This window comes from Heptranchias perlo, chromosome 24, assembly GCF_035084215.1.
Source record: "Heptranchias perlo isolate sHepPer1 chromosome 24, sHepPer1.hap1, whole genome shotgun sequence".
Lineage (NCBI taxonomy): Eukaryota > Metazoa > Chordata > Chondrichthyes > Hexanchiformes > Hexanchidae > Heptranchias > Heptranchias perlo.
Genome location: NC_090348.1, coordinates 40,928,862 through 40,949,197, shown reverse-complemented (window position 1 = coordinate 40,949,197; position 20,336 = coordinate 40,928,862). Strand labels below are relative to the sequence as shown.

General features: G+C 44.0%; 1 long non-coding RNA gene across 7 annotated transcripts in view; it reads left to right on the top strand.

The window, feature by feature from the left end:
* LOC137341724 (uncharacterized) overlaps positions 1 to 19,213 on the top strand; it is a 231,840-nt gene extending 212,627 nt beyond the window's left edge. For all 7 annotated transcript variants that reach the window (XR_010967103.1, XR_010967100.1, XR_010967104.1 and 4 more), the window contains 2 exons: positions 18,015 to 18,086; positions 18,577 to 19,213. This is a non-coding gene — a long non-coding RNA (uncharacterized lncRNA). The remainder of the gene's footprint in view (positions 1 to 18,014; positions 18,087 to 18,576) is intronic.
* The last annotated feature ends 1,123 nt before the right edge of the window (positions 19,214 to 20,336 follow it).

Below are 20,336 nucleotides of genomic sequence, written 5' to 3'. Positions count from 1 at the left end.
AGTTTCCACTTTTGTCACCCACTCTCTGTATCAACAATTCCTACATTGGCCATAAAATGGCCATAATGCTGTGTGACCCTTACTATTGTCTTCCCTCGCAACATCCCTCTATGACGATGGTAAACTATTCCTCCTCATCTTTCCCGACCTGTCAGCAGCCTTTGACATGGTTGACCACACCGTCCCCCTCCAATGCCTCTCCTCCGTCGTCCAGCCAGGTGGGACTGCGCTCGCCCGGTTCCATTCTTATCTATCTAGTCGTGGCCAGGGAATCACCTGCATTGGCTTCTCTTCCTGCTCCTGCACCGTTACCTCTGGAGTCCCCCCAAAGATCTATCCTTGGCCCCCTCCTATTTCTCATCTACATGCTGCCCCTTGGCGACATCATCTGAAAACACGACGTCAGATTCCACATGTATGCTGTGTCATTTGTCACACTGCTTGTCCAACATCCAACACTAGATCAGCAAAAATTTCCTCCAACTAAATATTGAGGTGCTGAACCCATTGGTTTTTTGGTCCTCGCTGGAAACTCCATTCCCTAGTCACCGACTCCATCCCTCTCCCTGGCCACCGTCTGAGACTGAACCAGACCGTTCACAACTTTGGAGTCCTATTTGACCCTGAGATGAGCTTCCAACCATATATCTGCTCCATCACCAAGACCACCTACTTCCACCTTCGTAACATCACCCGTCTCCGCCCCTGCCTCATCTGCTGCTGAAACGTTCATCCATGTCGTCGTTACCTTTAGACTGCACTATTCCAATGCTCCCCTGGCCGGCCTCCCACCTTCCACTCTCCATAAACTTGAGCTCATCCAAAACTCTGCTGCCCGTATCCTAACTTACACCAAGGCCCATTCTGCGATCACCCCTATGTTCGCTGACCTATATTGGCTCCTGCTCCGGGAACGCCTCGATTTTAAAATTCTCATCCTTGTTTTCAAATCTTTCCATGGCCTGCCCTTCCCTAATCTCTGTAACCTCCTCCAGCCCTACAACCCTCCGAGATCTCTGCGTTCTTCCAGTTTTTGCCTCTTGCGCATCCCTAATTTTAATCGCTCCACCGTTGGCGGCCGTTCCTTCAGCTGCCTAGGCCCTACGCTCTGGAATTCCCTCCCTAAACCCCTCTGACTCTCTACCTCTCCTCCTTTAAGATGCTCCTTAAAACCTACCTCTTTGACCAAGCTTTTGGTTACCTGCCCTAATACCTCCTTATGTGGCTCAGTGTCAAATTTTGTTTGATAACGCTCCTGTGAAGCGTGTTGGAACATTTTACTACGGTAAAGGCACTATATAAATGCGAGTTGTTGTTGTACTAGTGACCTTTTTTTCACTTCCCAAACCAACCAACCTAATGGTCTCACTGACGGAATGAGATTGCTGATTTGGGTTGAATTGTGCTCTAAGCCCCTGCTCAGTGGAAGTTGGGTTAAGACTGCCCAGACTCATCCACATAGGCTGGCATAACAAAAAGACATTAGCCCTAACAGTCTGGCTTGTGTTCAAAGCCAAATCCCAGAGGTGAAAAACTGTGCATAACATCGACACAGATGCTGGTGACGAAGAAGGGGACATGGTCGCCCCCCCCTTCGCCCCACCTTCATTCTTTTTACATGAGGATGTCCCCACTCTGGATCATGGAACTGCCCCTAGGAAGGAACAGGAGTAGGCCATTCAGCCCCTCGAGCCTGTTCCATCATTCAATTAGATCGTGGCTGATCTGTATCTTAACTCTGTCTACCCGCCTTGGTTCCGTAACCTTTTAATACCCTTGCCTAACAAAAAATCTTATCAATCTCTGTTTTTAAATTTTCAACTAACCCCCAGCCTCAACAGCTTTTTTGGGGTGGGATGGGAGGGGGGTGGCAAGAGAGTAGAGAGAGAGAGTTCCACTAGCCTGATATCTTTACATAGACATAAAACGAACAGAACTGAAACAGGCCATTCAGCCCAACAGGTCCATGCCACTGTTTATGTTCCACACGCGCCTCCTTCCATCCCTCTTCATCTAACCCTATCAGCGTAACCTTCTATTCCTTTCTCCCTCATGTGCTGATCCAGCTTCCCCTGAAATGCATCTAATTTACCTCCTGTGTTTCCCCCCCCCCCTCCCCCAACTATTTTGCTGCACTTCTGGTGCTTAGCTCATTGTGTCGCCCAGTTGTCCCACATGTGTGCATTTCAGTGGCATTCATCAGCTGGCCTCTTTTCAGAAATGTATCTACATTGGAACTAGTCTGAGCAGGTCCATGCTGTGCTCACAGCAGTAGCCTGACCAGAGGGCTTGCATAGCTTCAGTTTCATGGAAACATACAGTGTGGTGTATGTAAGTTGTAGCAATCTGATTCTGAAATGCTGCCTTTTCCCAACCCTGAGTTCAATTGGATAAGTGCCGGCCCCCAGACACTAGATTTGATATTCATTTCCTCTGCCGAGAACCTGAGTGGATTCTGGTGTTCCTCTTCCCTGCACTAGTTTAGCTAAGTTTTAACCATGGTTGTGGGTGCTTTTTCTTGCTTCATATTGCTGCATATAACACACGTGCGCAAATATGTAATGGAACAAAGTGTGCTAATCTAGAAGTTCCAGACTCTCAGGAACAGCTTTTTGAAAACCTTGGGTTGGCCTTCTATTTGTTCAGCAAGGCAACCAGTTGCTTCTGAGAGCCCTGAAAATGAGCAAATCGCACACTGTGACCTCCAAATTATAGACTTCCTATAGGTTTCCTATTCACCAACTATTTCCACAGTAACTCTCCTAGGAAAGTGAGTGAACAGCTTCTGTTAGCACTAGATGGGCACTTTGATTTCAGACCATATCAAATGAGATGCAGTGGAAAGCCCAGCCCACCAGAGTTTATACTGTTAAGAAGGTTTTTTGGAAGATCTGCGTCATCTACGGAGCCGCCAGGGCTATTTTTAATTAGTGCACGTTGGTGAGGTCACTCGTCGGGAATAAGACTTGCACCCGGCGATGACACTGCTTACTGTCATTATTGTTCCAGGAAAAACTTTACAATCCTTGCTGACCTAGGTCTGTATTGAGTGTGATTGAATCTGTTTGGATTTTTCGAGTAATGCATAAAGGGACTTGAAGGGATGGAAGTTTGTTTCCTGAAAAATGACGCCTTTAGGAAGGGATTGAAACAGTAAAATATTCAGTGACTTGGATGTTTTTCATTGGTGCGGTTGTACTCAGTCTTCCACAGGAAGGGATTACTAATACACGTAACTTGGATTAGAGTCATTTCAGTAACTCCGTATCACATGTCCATTGTGCAATGGATGTGTGAGACATTTGTTTAGCCAATCTCCAACTGTCGTCATGGTCTGGTAGTCAGACAGGTTGCAGTGCAACCTAGCTCACTAAGTTCACAAATGGAGACAACATATTTCCCCCACAAAATGAGGTGGGGGGGGGGGGGGGGTGTTATTGGAAGAATAATTCCATGAAATAGTTCTATTTTAATCGGGCCCTTGACCTTTTAACGCTGCAAAGCTCTGCTTCTTAATAGCATTAACCCTAGCTTAACGGAGATCCATAGCTGAAGTAAGTCTGAAGTATCCAACCTTGTTTTAAGGCATAAGAATCCTTCTCTATGATGAGTGAGGAGGTAGCAAAGCAAAGGGTATCTTAGTTACTTAAAAGTTTTGAGAAAATATCAGAGAAGTTATACTGTCATATGCTGAAGTTGTTTCTCCAAAGAAGGGTGTTTGCCAATGGTGCAACATTTAGTTAGGAGTTCAAATTGGATTGACGACAGAAGACAGAGGGTGGTTGTAGAGGGTTGTGTTTCAAACTGGAGGCCTGTGACCAGCGATGTGCCTCAGGGATCGGTGCTGGGTCCGCTGTTATTTGTTATTTATATTAATGATTTGGATGAGAATTTAGGAGGCATGGTTAGTAAGTTTGCAGATGACACCAAGATTGGTGGCATTGTGGACAGTGAAGAAGGTTATCTAGGATTGCAACGGGATCTTGATAAATTGGGCCAGTGGGCCGATGAATGGCAGATGGAGTTTAATTTAGATAAATGTGAGGTGATGCATTTTGGTAGATCGAATCGGGCCAGGACCTACTCCGTTAATGGTAGGGCGTTGGGGAGAGTTATAGAACAAAGAGATCTAGGAGTACAGGTCCATAGCTCCTTGAAAGTGGAGTCACAGGTGGATAGGGTGGTGAAGAAGGCATTCAGCATGCTTGGTTTCATTGATCAGAACATTGAATACAGGAGTTGGGATGTCTTGTTGAAGTTGTACAAGACATTAGTACGGCCACACTTGGAATACTGTGTACAGTTCTGGTCACCCTATTATAGAAAGGATATTATTAAACTAGAAAGAGTGCAGAAAAGATTTACTAGGATGCTACCGGGACTTGATGGTTTGACTTACAGGGAGAGATTAGACAGACTGAGACTTTTTTCCCTGGAGAGTAGGAGGTTTAGGGGTGATCTTATAGAAGTCTATAAAATAATGAGGGGCATAGATAAGGTAGATAGTCAAAATCTTTTCCCAAAGGTAGGGGAGTCTATAACGAGGGGGCATAGATTTAAGGTGAGAGGGGAGAGATACAAAAGGGTCCAGAGGGGCAATTATTTCACTCAAAGGGTGGTGAGTGTCTGGAACGAGCTGCCAGAGGCAGTAGTAGAGGCGGGTACAATTTTGTCTTTTAAAAAGCATTTGGACAGTTACATGGGTAAGATGGGTATAGAGGGATATGGGCCAAGTGCAGGCAATTGGGACTAGCTCAGTGGTATAAACTGGGCGACATGGACATGTTGGGCCGAAGGGCCTGTTTCCATGTTGTAAACTTCTATGATTCTATGAAAGGGAGGGCACCAGTGAGGAGTTCATTGCGGCTCCAATACGTGCCATGAACTAATGGATTGCAGGTTCAAGTATGTGATTCCCAATCCAACCCACCTCAGAGAGTTCCCGATCACTCTGTGTGAAGAAGGATTTCCCTGATGGAGCTAAATTTGCTTTTTTTTTCTAGTTTGAACCTATGTCTCCAGTCATACTTACAACTTAGTTTGAAATAATTTCCCAAATTTACCTTTTCCATACTGTTTACATTATCATCTTCTGGATGCCTCCTTTGCAGATGAAAGCTCAAGTTTCTTGTGTCTTTCCTCTTATCTCAGACTTTTGACGCTCTGCATCAGTCTTGTGGCTCTTCTCTGCGCTGCCTCCAGCACTAGAATGACTCCCTTGTGTCTTTGTGACCAGAACTGGACACCGTGCTGATGGTTTGATCTAACAACAACTTGCATTTATATAGCACCTTTAACGTAGTAAAATGTCCCAAGACGTTTCATAGGAGTGTGATCAAACAAAACTTGACACTGCGCTACTTAAGGAGATACTAGGACAGGTGACCAAAACCTTTGTTAAAGAACCAAAAGGTGATCAGAACCTCCTCTAACTTGTATTCTACTGTTGACTCGTAGTTTAACATTTTGTTGGCTTTGTTAATTGCCGATCTGCATTGGTTGGACATGTTGAGCATTGAGTTTACTAAGGCTCCTTGGTCTCTTTCAGCTTCATCTGTAGTTATTTCAGTGCCTTTCTTGGAGTGCGCGAGTTGCCTGTTTTTCCTTCCTGTGTGTAACATTTTACACTTCTCCACATTAAATTTCATCTGCCGTTATTCTGCCCACTTACATATTTTGTCTTATTAACTTTAGTAATTTCTGAGCTGCCTCCTCCAATTCCACAGCCCCTTCTAATTTGGTATCATTGCAGATCTGACCACTTTTCATTGAGTTTCTGAATCCAAGTCACTGATATAAATTTGAAAAAGTAGTGGTCTCAACACCAATCCCCAATCGGCATCTAAAAGAGAAAAGATAATTTAATATTTTGGGTGAGACTCTTCAGCAGAAACTTGCATTTTAATTGAAAAACCAATATGTAATAGGGCTGACTGGTGTAACTCACAGAACAAGGAATTAAAGTACCATTCAAAACCAAAATAATTGATTATAGACAAGTTGTGGTGTTGCAATGAGTCCCTGCAGCAGCGTGTGATTAAAGCCCCCCTCCTTTATTCTATTTTATTAACATATCACATAGTTAACATTTTTTGCCTTTGAGTTAAAACAAATAAGTGACAGGTTGGATAAATTAAGACATATTTGTGAAGCAGTGGAAGATGAGCAACATCCTCGGCAACATGTCCTAGCTCCTTGGGGAAATGACTAAACGTGATATCACCATCAGATAAACATGTGCTGAATACAAAACAGGATTGTGTTTGTAATACAAGTGGAAAGAGGAACAAAAAAGACCAAATTCTAGTAATCCGTTGTTCCAAGCTGGTTGGGGTCATCCATTAACCATTCCAGTCATAACTTGGAGCCCTTCCCGGTCCAGATAAAAATAGGAAAGCCAAGTGGAGAATATGTTTTTTTTTGTGTAGAAGGAGCAGATTGCTTTTCAGTCTCAAGATGGCCAATGTCAGCTGATTAATTTTAGTTTTTTGGCTTTGTTGTTGCTTCAATTTCAGACTAGTGACAACAGGAATTAAATGGCTTATCCAGTTGCAAGTCCTCTTATGGCCTGTCAATCAGAAATTCATTACTAATCATGGCTGCGGTAGACAGAGCCTAGCGATGCTTCATTTCTGGTCTGACATCAAGCGAAGTGAAAATAGAATAAAACAAATGTATCATTCAGTGCAATACTGAGTTGTACAAACCAGGAAGGTCCCTGACTTAATGCTAGGCCTGTACTGGGTTAGCTGATCTCAACCAGAGCACCAATGGAGGAGCTGCAGTTGGCCTCGGCTCCACTGGGTTAGGGAGTGAAAAGTCAGTCAGGGTTTCCCACTCCTGATCGCTATCCAGTGAGCACTACAGTCCCCACTGCTTATAGTGGGCACGTTGGTGTGTACGCGATTTACCCGTTATACGTGATGGCTGGTATAATGCATCCGGGGACAAGGGAGTGCCAGGAAAAGTTAGGATTTACTGTACTCTTGTCAGCTGACTAAGAGGTGCGCTTAACCAGGGGATCTTAGTTTTCATCGCCATGACTAGCGTAAGATGCGTGTTCGACTAGTTTCTCTTAAAAGATTTCAGTAAATTCTCTGCCTGTCCCCTGGAAAAACTTCCCCTTAAAGGGTCTTTGTAATATTTGTTGCTGCTATAGGAATGATGCTAAACACGACCATTCATTCTGCAGAGCAATCAAACAAAATTCCTGGAACTCTCTGGCTGTTTTTGCCCAAAGTAAACGCAGCACTTAAGACCCTATGACCGGCATCTTTGAAATCGACGTTAATGCAGTTGGCTTAAAGTTGTTGTTTTTTGGCTGATACAAGCAACTGCCCAATTTAAACATGAACGTTTTAAGTGGTGGGGACAGTAGTGAAATGCGCAAGTGTCTGGAAATTGGCTGAGAACAGGATTGGGCTTGACTACAGTGTGAATAATGCAGCACAGTGCGCTCATCAGATTGATAATATGGATGACTGAGTTGTAAGGGATTGACGGCCCTTATTTCTGTAATTTTATATTTTTTTGCATTGAAATCCAGTTGAAAGTGGCAGTGCAGGTTTAACTTGCACTCTGGCCACCTACTGGAAAAGGGATATGGGAAACATTTAATTGGGTCACAGTAAGGCTTCCAGTACTTCACTTATTGCCCAAAGACCACATAATGTCACTGCTATTATCGTACCAACATTTTAGGACCAGAAAGGGTTAAAGAAGCAATGTTTAACATACTGCCCCTCCCCTCAATAGTGTGGTACATTTTAAGAGAGATTACATAAGCTGAGTTTTAAAACTACCCACAAAGTCATCTAATGAAGCATCTTGTAACCAGCTTTGACTTCCTCCTCCAAGCAACTGTGCTTCATGATAATAGTTGTGACTGTTCCTGTCTTTCTTTAGCCCTTTTTCTCCCTTCCTTTCTTTCTCTTCTCCCTCCCTTTCTTTCTCTTCTCCCTCCCTTCCTTTCTCTTCTCCCTCCCCCCTTTCCTCCCTCCCCTCCCTTTTGTTCTCTTCTCCCCCTCTTGTTCTCACCTTGTGTGTTTCTCTCTCTGTCTCTGTCTCATTATACTAATGTGACAGCATGGGAACCACGTGGTTTGATTTACAGACTCAGATAAAATATGATAAGATCACATCACTGGCACATGATCGAACTGTGATTTAAACAGAGATGATGTAATTACGTTTCTTTTGTCCCCTAAGTGCCTTGCGACACTAACAGATGTGGTCCCGATATGTTTAGAGTGTATCATAAAATGCTTTATATCAGCAGTTTGCAATCCCCCCTCTTATCTTCCATTTTGGTTGCAAAGGACAGAGTCATGAGCTAAGACCTTGCTTTGAATTCCAGATTTATCCTATGAATTATCTGATGAAATTCCAATGCTGTCAAAATATCCTCTTACACAGCACAGAAAAATGTTAATGCATAATGTTGGCTTTGTATTTATGTTGTACACAGATGAAGAAAAGTATGTTAATTTTTTTTTTGTTTTGCAACTGTTTTACAAAAGCTGTATGTCAAGGCAAATACTGTATTTACAGTACATCACACTGTTGATGTGTTACACACAGTACGTTCTAGCATATAGTGGAGACAACGGTTGGCATGAGAATGAACCTGGCAGTTTGTGTTAGCTGTGATTGCCTGGAGGTGGGGAGTAGGTGTTTAGAAATATGTTTTTAATGGTTTGTTGGCTCATCCTTTTTTTTTTCAAGACGGCTTTGAACATTGAAGAGAAATTTTAGCTCTAAAGAAGGAAGTTTTATATAATCTGCTGATGGTGTTGTGATATGTTATTTCACAAGGCGACTGGCGACAATGCAGTCTTGTGTCAGAGTGGAGGGTTGGGTATGCACAGTGTCTGTGAAAACAAGAGCCCACGCTGAAATCTACCATTAATGAAAAAAAAATTACTTTAAAATGGAGCAAACCATTTTAATGCAATAAAAGTACTTGAAAGATTACAGGGTTCTCACTGACTTGAATAAAGGGTACAGAATGTTTCTTGCTTATGCATTCAGTCAGCTACTGACTGTGTATTCCAAATGTTGACCCGTTTATACTGCCAGGTGATTTGAGAACTGGCAGAAACACCAGGACAGCTACTCCCAAAGTCATGTTCACAACTTCTGCAGGGCTTTCGATGTCCGATGGCAGCAGTGTAAACGTTACATTGCCAGCTTGCTGGCAGAGAGCTCAAAATGGCATTTCTGGCACCCTGTACATTGACCAGTCATTTTGACCACACTGTGCAGTCTGGCTGCTTATCTGACGTCAAGTCATGCGGGAACAAGAATTTTCTCAAACAAAACACTGGCGACACTGAAGCCAACCTTTTTCAGCTCCCATCAAAAACTCTGCACCCTAGGCCTTAATTCCATCTCCCTCCCTGACTGCTCACTCAGGCTGAACTCAACGGTGAGCATTCTCAGCATCCTACTTTGACACTGAGCTGAGCTTCAAATCCCACACCCTACCCAACACCAAGATGGCCTATTTCCACCTCCGCAGCATCACCCCCCCCTCCACTCTTGGGTCAAGCCCTGCTGAAACCCTTAGTGATGCCTTCCCCACCTCTCAGCTGAACTTACCCTAACGCTCTCCACCTTAACCTCCCCAGTTCCACCTCTCATGAACGCGTCTAGATCTCTACCTTCCACGTCTTATCCCACACCAATTCTGAGCGCTCCAATCTCCATTGGCTTCCCATCTCCCAGGGGCATCAAATTCAAAATCCTTGTCCTCATCTACAACCCTCCACATTTCTGAAACCTCCTACATGCCAACATGTGCCGTCCACTCTTCTGACTCTGACCTCCTTTCAACCCTCCTCTGCACCAGATTTGGCCACTGAGACTTCAACTCTGGAACACCCCCCTACATTACTCCTCTTTGCTACCCCCTCTTAAAGTCTCTTCAAAGCCCACCTCTTTGACAATGCTCTCAGTCACATTCCATAACCTTTCTCCCATCAATATCTGATTGTTGCCTCCATAGCGATTTGGAAAGTTTTATCATAGAAAGGTTACAGCACGGAAGGGGACCATTCGGCCCTTCGAGTCCATACCGGCTCTCTGCAAGAGCAATCCAGCTAGTCCCACTCCCCTGCCCTATCCCCGTAGCTCTGCAATTTTTTTCCCTTTATGTACTTATCCAATTCCCTTTTGAAAGCCACGATTGAATCTGCCACCACCACACCCTTCGGCAGTACGTTCCAGATCATAACCACTCACTGTGTTTTTAAAAAAAAATGTCCTCATGTCGCCTCTGGTTCTTCTGCCAATCACCTTAAGTCTATGTTCACTGTTTCTTGACCCCTCCGCCAATGGGAACAATTTCTCTCTATCTACTCTGTCTAGACCTATCATGATTTTGAGTACCTCTATCAAATCTCCTCTCAACCTTCTCTGCTCTAAGGAGAACAACCCCAGCTTCTCCAGTCTATGCACATAACTGAAGTCTCTCATCGTTGGAATCGTTCTAGTAAATCTCTTCTGCACCCTCTCTAAGGCTGTTACATCCTTCCTAAAGTGAGGTGCCCAGAACTGGACACAATCCAGTTGTGGCTGAAACAGTGTTTTATAAAGGTTCATCATAACCTCCTTGCTTTTGTACTCTATGCCTCTATTTATAAAGCCCAGGATCCCGTATGCTTTCTTAACCTGCCCTGCCACCTTCAACGATTTGTGCACATATATCCCCAGATCTCTCTGTTCCTGTACCCCTTTTAGAGTTGTACCCTTTAGTTTATATTGCCTCTCCTCGTTCTTCCTACCAGAATGTATCACTTCACGCTTTTCTGCGTTGAATTTCATCTGCCATGTGTCCGCCCATTCTACCAACCTGTCTGTATCCTCTTGAAGTCTATCACTATCCTCCTCACAGTTCACTACACTTCCAAGTTTTGTGTCATCTGCAACTTTTGAAATTGTGCCCTGTACACCCAAGTCCAAGTCATTAATATATATATAAAAAAAACCAACGAACTGAGTACCGACCCCTGGGGAACACCATTGTACACCTCCCTCCAGTCCGAAAAACAACCGTTCACCACTACACTCTGTTTCCTATTACTTAGCCAATACTGTATCCATGCTCCCGCTGCCCCCTTTATTCCATGGGCTTCAACTTTGATGACAAGCCTATTATGTGGCACTTTATCAAACGCCTTCTGGAAGACCATATACACCACATCAACCGCATTGCCCTCATCGACCCTCTCTGTTACCTCATCAAAAACTCAATTAAGTTGATTAAACACGATTTGCCTTTAACAAATCTGTGCTGGCTTTCCTTAATTAGTCCACACTTGTCCAAGTGACTGTTAATTTTGTCCCGGATTATCGTTTCTAAAAGTTTCCCCACTACCGAGGTTAAACTGACTGACTGGCCTATAGTTGCTGGGTTTATCCTTACACCCTTGTTCAAAAAAGGGTGTAACATTTGCAATTCTCCAGTCTTCTGGCACCACTCCCGTATCTAAGATGATTTCCACCCTTATTTCCCTCGGCAAACTAGATTGCATCCCATCCAGACCGGGTGATTTATCTACTTTAAGTACTGCCAGTCTTTCTAGTACCTCCTCTTTATCAATTTTTAGCCCATCCAGTATCTCAGCTACCTCTTCACTTAGTGTGACTTTGGCAGCGTCTTCCTTGGTAAAGACAGATGCAAATTATTAATTTAGTTCCTCTGCCATACCCTCTGTCTCCATGCATAGATCTCCTTTTTGGTCCCTTATCGGTTCCACGCCTCCTGTTATTACCCGTTTACTGTTTACATGCCCATAGAAGACTTCTGGATTCCCTTTTATGTTAGCTGCCCGTCTATTCTCATACTCTCTCTTTGACCCTCTTATTTCCTTTTTCGCCTCCCCTCTGAACTTTCTATATTCAGCCGGGTTCTTGTATTATCAACTTGGCATCAGTCATACGCCCTTTTTTTCTGCTTCATCTTACTCTCTACCTCTTTTGTCATTCCAGGGAGCTCTGGTTTTAGTTGCCCTACCTTTCTCCCTCGTGGGAATGTATCTAAACTGTATCCGAACCATATCCTCTTTAAAGGCTGCCCATTGCTCAATTAGTTTTAGAAACGTAGAAACACTACAGGTGTTCTTGGCGACCATTGTGCAGGACGTGTGTCCAGCTGCAGCTACTGGCTAACCGCATTTCGGAGCTGGAGCTGTGGGTGGATTCACTGTGGAGTATCCGTGATGCTGAGATTATCGTGGATAGCACGTTAAGTGAGGTGGTCACACCGCAGGTAAAGATTACGCAGGCAGAAAGGAAATGGGTGACCGCCAGGCAGAGTAAAAGGACTAGGCAGTTAGAGCAGGAGTCCCCTGGGGCCATCTCCCTCTCAAACAGACATACCGCTTTGGATACTGTTGGGGGAGATGGCTTATCAGGGGAAAGCAGCAAGAGCCAAGTTCGTGGCACCACTGGTGGCTCTGCTGCACAGGAGGGGAGGAATAAGAGTGGCAGGGCTATATTGGTAGGGGATTCAATTGTAAGGGGAACAGATAGGTGTTTCTGCGGCCGCAAACGTGACTCCAGGATGGTATGTTGCCTTCCTGGTGCTAGGGTCAAGGATGTCACGGAGCGGCTGCAGGGCATTCTGGAGGGGGAGGGTGAAAAGCCAGTAGTCGTGGTCCATATCGGTACCAACGTCATAGGTTTTTAAAAAAAGGGATGAGGTCCTGCAAGGTGAATTTAAGGAGTTAGGAGATAAATTAAAAATTAGGACCTCGTGCTAGTGAGTTTAGTAACAGGAGAATTGACTGGATGAATGCGTGGCTGCAGGGATGGTGTAGGGGGGAGGGATTTAGATTCCTGGTACATTGGGACGGTTCTGGGGAAGGTGGGACCCGTACAAGCGGCACGGGTTACACCCAAGCAGGACTGGGACCGATTTCCATGCGGGGGTGTTTGCTAGTGCTGTTGGGGAAGGTTTAAACTAGAATGGCTGGCAGGGGGATGGGAACCTGAGCAGGGAGACAGAGGAGGGGGAAACAAGGATAGAAACAAAAGACAGAAAGGGAAGAAGCAACAGTGGAAGGCAGAGAATACGAGGGCGAAAAACAAATAGGGCCATAGTGCAAAATAAAACTAAGATGACCAGCAATCTTAAAAAGACAAGTCTAAAGGCATTGTGTCTAAATGTGCGGAGCATTCGCAATAAGGTAGATGAATTAACAGTGCAGATAGATATTAACGGTTATGATATAGTTGCGATTATGGAGACATGGCTGCAGGGTGACCAAGGATGGGAACTGAACATCCAGGGGTATTCAATATTTAGGAAGGACAGGCAAAAAGGGAAAGGAGGTGGGGTAGCGTTGTTGGTAAAAGAGGAAATCAATGCAATAGTGAGGAAGGATATTGGCTCGGAAAATCACAATGTGGAATCTGTATGGGTGGAGCTAAGAAACACCAAGGGGCAGAAAATGTTGGTGGGGGTTGTCTATAGGCCCCCAAACAGTAGTGGAGATGTCGGGGAGAGCATTAAACAGGAAATTAGAGACGCATGCAAGAAGGGTACAACTATAATCATGGGTGACTTTAATTTACATATAGATTGGTTAAACCAAATTAGCAATAATACTGTGGGGGAGGAGTTTCTGGAGTGTGTACGTGATTGTTTTCTAAACCAATACGTTGAGGAACCAACTAGAGAACAGGCGATCCTAGACTGGGTATTGTGCAATGAGAAAGGATTAATTAACAATCTTGTTGTGCGGGGTCCCTTAGGGAACAGTGACCATAACATGATAGAATTCCTCATTAAGATGGAGAGTGAGCAATGACCATCTCCAACAAGAGAGAGTCTAACCACCTCCCCATGACATTCAACGGCATTACCATCGCCGAATCCCCCACATCAACATCCTGGGGGTCACTATTGACCAGAAACTTAACTGGACCAGCCATATAAATACTGTGGCTACAAGAGCAGGTCAGAGGCTGGGTATTCTGCGGCGAGTGACTCACCTCCTGACTCCCGAAAGCCTTTCCATCATCTACAAGGCACAAGTCAGGAGTGTGATGGAATACTCTCCACTTGCCTGGATGAGTGCAGCTCCAACAACACTCAAGAAGCTTGACACCATCCAGGACAAAGCAGCCTGCTTGATTGGCACCCTATCCACCACCCTAAACATTCACTCCCTTCACCACCGGCGCACAGTGGCTGCAGTGTGTACCATCCACAGGATGCACTGCAACAACTCGCCAAGGCTTCTTCGACAGCACCTCCCAAACCCACGACCTCTACCACCTAGAAGGACAAGAGCAGCACATACGTGGGAACAACACCACCTGCACGTTCCCGTCCAAGTCACACACCATCCTGACTTAGAAATATATCACCGTTCCTTCATCGTCGCTGGGTCAAAATCCTGGAACTCCCTTCCTAACAGCACTGTGGGAGAACCTTCACCACACGGACTGCAGCAGTTCCAGAAGGTGGCTCACCACCACCTTCTCAAGGGCAATTAGGGATGGGCAATAAATGCCGGCCTCGCCAGCGACGCCCACATCCCATGAACGAATTTTTAAAAAGTTGAATCCGAAACTAGGGTCCTGAATCTAAATAAAGGAAATTACGAAAGTATGAGGTACGAGTTGGCTATGATAGATTGGGGAACTTTACCAAAAGGGATGGCAGTGGATAGGCAATGGCTAATATTTAAAGAACGTGTGCAGGAATTACAACAATTATTCATTCCTGTCTGGCGCAAAAATAAAACAGGAAAGGTGGCTCAACCGTGGTTTACAAAAGAAATTAGGGATAGTATTAGATCCAAAGAGGAGACATATAAAATTGCCAGAAAAAGCGGCAAGCCTGAGGATTGGGAGCAGTTCAGAATTCAGCAAAGGAGGACAAAGAGATTGATTAAGAGGGGAAAAATAGAGTATGAGAGTAAACTAGCAGGGAACGTAAAAGCTTCTATAAATATGTCAAGAGAAAAAGATTAGTGAAGACAAATGTAGGTCCCTTACAGTCAGAAATGGGGGAAATTATAATTGGGAACAAAGAAATGGCAGAACAATTAAACACATACTTTGGTTCTGTCTTCACAAAGGAGGACACAAATAACCTGCCAGAAATGTTAGGGAACCAAGGGTCTGGTGCGATGGAGGAACTGAAGGACACCAGTATTAGTTAAAAAAATAGTGCTAGGGAAATTAATGGGGCTAAAGGCTGACAAATCTCCAGGGCCTGATAATCTACATCCCAGAGTACTGAAGGAAGTGGCCCTGGAAATGATGGATGCATTGGTGATCATCTTCCAAAATTCTGTAGACTCTGGAACAGTTCCAACAGATTGGAGGGTGGCAAATGTAACCCCACTATTTAAAAAAGGAGGGAGAGAAAAAACAGGGAATTACAGACCAGTTAGCCTAACATCAGTAGTGGGGAAAATGCTAGAGTCTATTATAAAAGATGTGATAACAGAACACTTGGAGGGCATTAATGGGATTGGACAAAGTCAGCATGGGTTTATAAAAGGGAAATCATGCTTAACAAATCTACTGGAATTTTTTTGAGGATGTAACTAGTAGATAGGGGAGAACCAGTGGATGTGGTGTATTTGGATTTTCAGAAGGCTTTTGATAAGGTCCCACGCAAGAGGTTAGTGTGCAAAATTAAAGCACATGGGATTGGGGGGAATATACTGGCATGGATTGAGAATTGGTTGACAGACAGGAAACAGAGAGTAAGAATAAACTGGTCTTTTTCCGGGTGGCAGGCAGTGACTAGTGGGGTACCGCAGGGATCAGTGCTTGGACCCCAGCTATTCACAATATATATCAATGATTTGGATGAGGGAACTAAATGTAACATTTCCAAGTTTGCAGACAACACAAAGCTGGGGTGGAATGTGAGCTGTGAGGAGGATGCAAAGAGGCTCCAATGTGATTTAGACAAGTTGGGTGAGTGGGTAAGAATATGGCAGATGCAATATAATGTGGATAAATGTGAGTTTATCCACTTTGGTTGTAAAAACAGAAAGGCAGATTATTATCTGAATGGCGATAGATTGGGAAAAAGGGAGGTGCAATGAGACCTGGGTGTCCTTGTACACCAGTCGCTGAAAGCGAGCATTCAGGTGCAGCAAACAGTTAGGAAGGCGAATGGTATGTTGGCCTTCATTGCAAGAGGATTTGAGTACAGGAGCAGGGATGTCTTACTGCAGTTATACAGGGCCTTGGTGAGACCACATCTGGAGTATTGTGTGCAGTTTTGGTCTCCTTATCTGAGGAAGGATGTCCTTGCCATGGAGGGAGTGCAACGAAGGTTTACCAGACTGATTCCTGGGATGGCAGGACTGACATACTAAGCCTATATTCACTGGAGTTTAGAAGAATGAGGGGTGATCTCATCGAAACATATAAAATTCTAACAGGACTAGACAGACTAGATGCAGGGAGGATGTTCCTGATGGCTGGGGACTCCATAACCAGGGGTCACAGTCTCAGGATACGGGGTATGCCATTTAGAACAGAGATGAGGAGAAATTTCTTCACTCAGTGGGTGGTGAACCTATGAAATTCTCTACCACAGAAGGCATTGGATGTATTCAAGAAGGAGATAGATATATTTCTTAATGCTAAAGGGATCAAGGGATTTGGGGAAAAAGCGGGAACAGGGTACTGAGTTAGCCTATCAGCCATGATCATTTTGAATGGCGGAGCAGGCCCGAAAGGCCGATTGGCCTACTCTTGCTCCTATTTTCTATGTTCTTATGTTCTCCCACTGACATTTCCTCCACTTGGCCCACCTCATTTCCTAGAACCAGATCCAGCAATGCCTTCTTCCTCGTTGGGCCGGAAACATACTGGTCAAGAACGTTCTCCTAACCACTCTTCAAAAATTCCTCCCCCTCTTTGCCTCGTTGCCTTCATCATGTTAAAGGTGCAATAAAACTGCACATTGTCATGGTAGTCCCAGCGTCCAGAGGCAAGTACACTATGCGTCAGCTTGGTTTGATTGATACCATTCTGACTTCTGGGTGAGAAGTTGCACTTTCAAGCTGCATATTGGCCTTTGAGCTTGTACTGTAGGCTGACATTCCAGTGCAGTATTGAAAGAGTGCTGCATTGTCTTTGTGCTATCCCCTGGAGCTGTGGTTCAGATGGGTGCTAATGATTCCGTGGCACTATTGAGAAGGAGCATGGTATTCTGCTGGTATCGTGCCCAGTGTTCTTTCCTCAACCAACATTGCCAAAAAAATAAATAAACCGATTAATCGGGCGTTGCTATTGTTGGCACAGGCCGACTGGCTGCCGTGTTTTCTTAAATAGCATTCACTGTACTCCCAAAGTAATTGATTGTGTGAAGGCGTTTTGCAGTGATAAAAGTTCAGTATAAATGCAAGTATCATAGTACCACACTGTTTCACACATATTACAGCACTGCTTCTGAAGATGCGTTTACCTCCTGAGGCAGAGCTGGAACGGTGTTTTTCCTGCATATCTTTACACACGTATTCACCCCAGTTAAGCGCACACCTGATTCATAAAATAGTCTAATTACCTGTGTTCCAAATACTGTAAACTTAATTTACGGAGGTCAGTGTCGAAGGCTGCTCCAGCTTTGATTTTCAATGCAGAACTATTATGAAAAATAACAATTATATTATCAGGAGCTCACTTCCTGTTGACAGAATGGCATTTTAAGTTTATGTTGCCAGAGCTTCTGTCGGTGCCTCTCTCAGCAATGCGTGGGCATGGAACGGTGTTTTTCCTGCATATCTTTACACACGTATTCACCCCAGTTAAGCGCACACCTGATTCATAAAATAGTTCTCTGGGAACAAAAAATGGATGGCACAGCATAAAGCAACCGACTCCTTCAGTTTGTTTTTTTTCCTAAACGTTTTTTGGTTTAGGATTAAATGCAAATATCTGGAGGTCTTCAGGTACTTTATGGTAACAAATTTACTGTTCAAACTACTCTGGAATACTGAGTTACGTTTTTTTTTATCATTTATGTATATTAGGTATCTGCGAGGAGGAGGGCTTGAGGAATCTTGTCAAAGAAGAGATGGTGCACCAGTTGTTTCCTTCTTCAGGTACCCCCTTTAATCAGAGGCAACACTTAACATAAAATGACTTTTTTTATATTTAAAAAAATATTTAAATGGACGATTATTCCGCACCCAAACTCTGTCCAAGGACCATTTTCTCAAAAAGCATTTGTAAGAAGCATGTCTGATTATAAATTTGTCAGTGAGATATGTGGAGGAGAGTATGTAAAGGCATATTTCAGAGTCAGGTTGCAACATTGTTCCGCATAAAATTCCCACCTTGGGACAACAAAGACCTCATAAAAGGCACTTTATAATGACAATCTCGCTCAATGCCGTGCATTCTCTCATTGTGTGTTTGCCTTGAGCTAAAATATTTTGCCCATGGGATGTTCCCAAATTGGGTGCTGTGAGTGCAAGTGTTTGGTCTGTACGCATTTAACAGTGTAAATTGCGGAGGGTTCTGATAACATCGCCAACATCTGTTACTGTTCACACATATTTTTAACAGAATGATTTTATTTTGACACCACAGGATTGGGTGTGTGAGGCAAAGGATTGTTGCAGCTTGTCCCAAATTCCAAGATCAAAATGAAGGAGGAGAAACCAGCTATACTACTGTGACTTCAATAATATCCAGGAATTAACCGAACCTTGCAGCGAAAACACAGGAAATACCAGAGGGAGTTCCTTCATTTTCATTGCTCGCTTTTCTCTTGTTACATGGAATTAACAGCACAGAAACAGGTCATTCGGCCCTATGCCGGTGTGTTTAGGCCCCACACGAACTTCCTCCTACTCTATTTACTTCATCTCACTCTATCAACTTATCCTTCTATTCCTTTCTCCCTCATGTACTTCTAGCTTCCCATTAAATGCAAATTTTTGCTTTTCCTTTCTTTTTCTCCCCCCCCCCCCCCCCCCCCCAAACCACCAAAAAGAAAATCTTTGTTCTTGAAATTTACCAATACAGTTCATGGACGAATAAAATGTTATTCAAACCCCACATTGGTGGACGTCTGGGGGGAGAAAAAGTGGAGCTTCCATTATTCACAAACGTTTTTTGCCGGATAAAACCCTCAGTGAGAAAGTTGCCTTATTACACAATCCGTTGTTTCATTATTTCTTTCATCTGTTGTTAGCGAATAAAATTTATGTACTCCTTGAAATTATACTGTGTGACTATTAGTGTATGAATGCATTTGTGTGCGATTCCTCTGTCTGCTGTCTTAACAGGTATTAACATGTTTGTATTAAATGGGTTAACGCCTCCATTAAAATCATGGACAAAGGAATCATCTAAATACACGTCAGGCATCCGTATGCTAATACTCACTATAAATACTTTCAAAGTCGAACATTTTTCTTTTGTTTCTTTGTGCTTGCCTTCATTTCATATAAGATCAAACTTTGGGGATTTTAATTGTCCAGAAATGTCCCATTACTCAGCGGGGCCTGGTTTCCCACTGTTGAAAGAGATAATGGAGGTTCCACTGTATGTTATGTTATGTTTAATAACGCTCCTGTGAAGCGCCTTGGGACGTTTTACTATGTTAAAGGCACTATATAAATGCAAGTTGTTGTATGACAAAATTCTGGAAAGACACGGCAAGCCAGACAGTATCGGGAAGAGAAAAGATAGATTAGTTCCCCAACTGGCTGGTTCAGGCCAGACAGTCCCAATTGCGCAGCCATTGTTGACGTTTAGTACAAGCAGAACTAACAGAGGGTGTTTGCCTTCTAGTTTTAACAATCTGTCTATCTTACTAAAAGTCTGTGTATCTAATGCTGTAATACTACACTATTGTAGTGAGCATCTAATATTGATTATATTATGATGCTGACCGTAAAACAGCAGGTACGAATCAAATCTCACTAATCACTTGAAAGCCAGGGAGGAATCTACCCATTTTTGTCCAACATGATAGTTCCCCCATTCTCTCCCTTGTTGAGCAGCCACGCTGGGTATTTTGCCACTTGGTCCTGTATCCTCTTGCACCTTCTGTTCATGTGCCTGCTGTTGGCTTGCGCAGCAGGCAGCTTCCCACCAGCTGTGCCCTGGAGACAGTGGCCGGTTCCGTCCTGACCCAGCTCATCCCCGAGAGCAGCAGCCAGGGACTGCCTCCCCAACCAGACCTGACAGACCAGAGCACAACAATACCTGAACAGCCCCAGGTTCAGCCAGCCTTCCCGGTCCTGTTGACTCCAAGTAGGTGAAGAGTAAATATTGGATGTACATTTGATGAATGCTGTTGAAATGGAAGCCAGTTTTGACTCTTTCCGTCATATAATCAC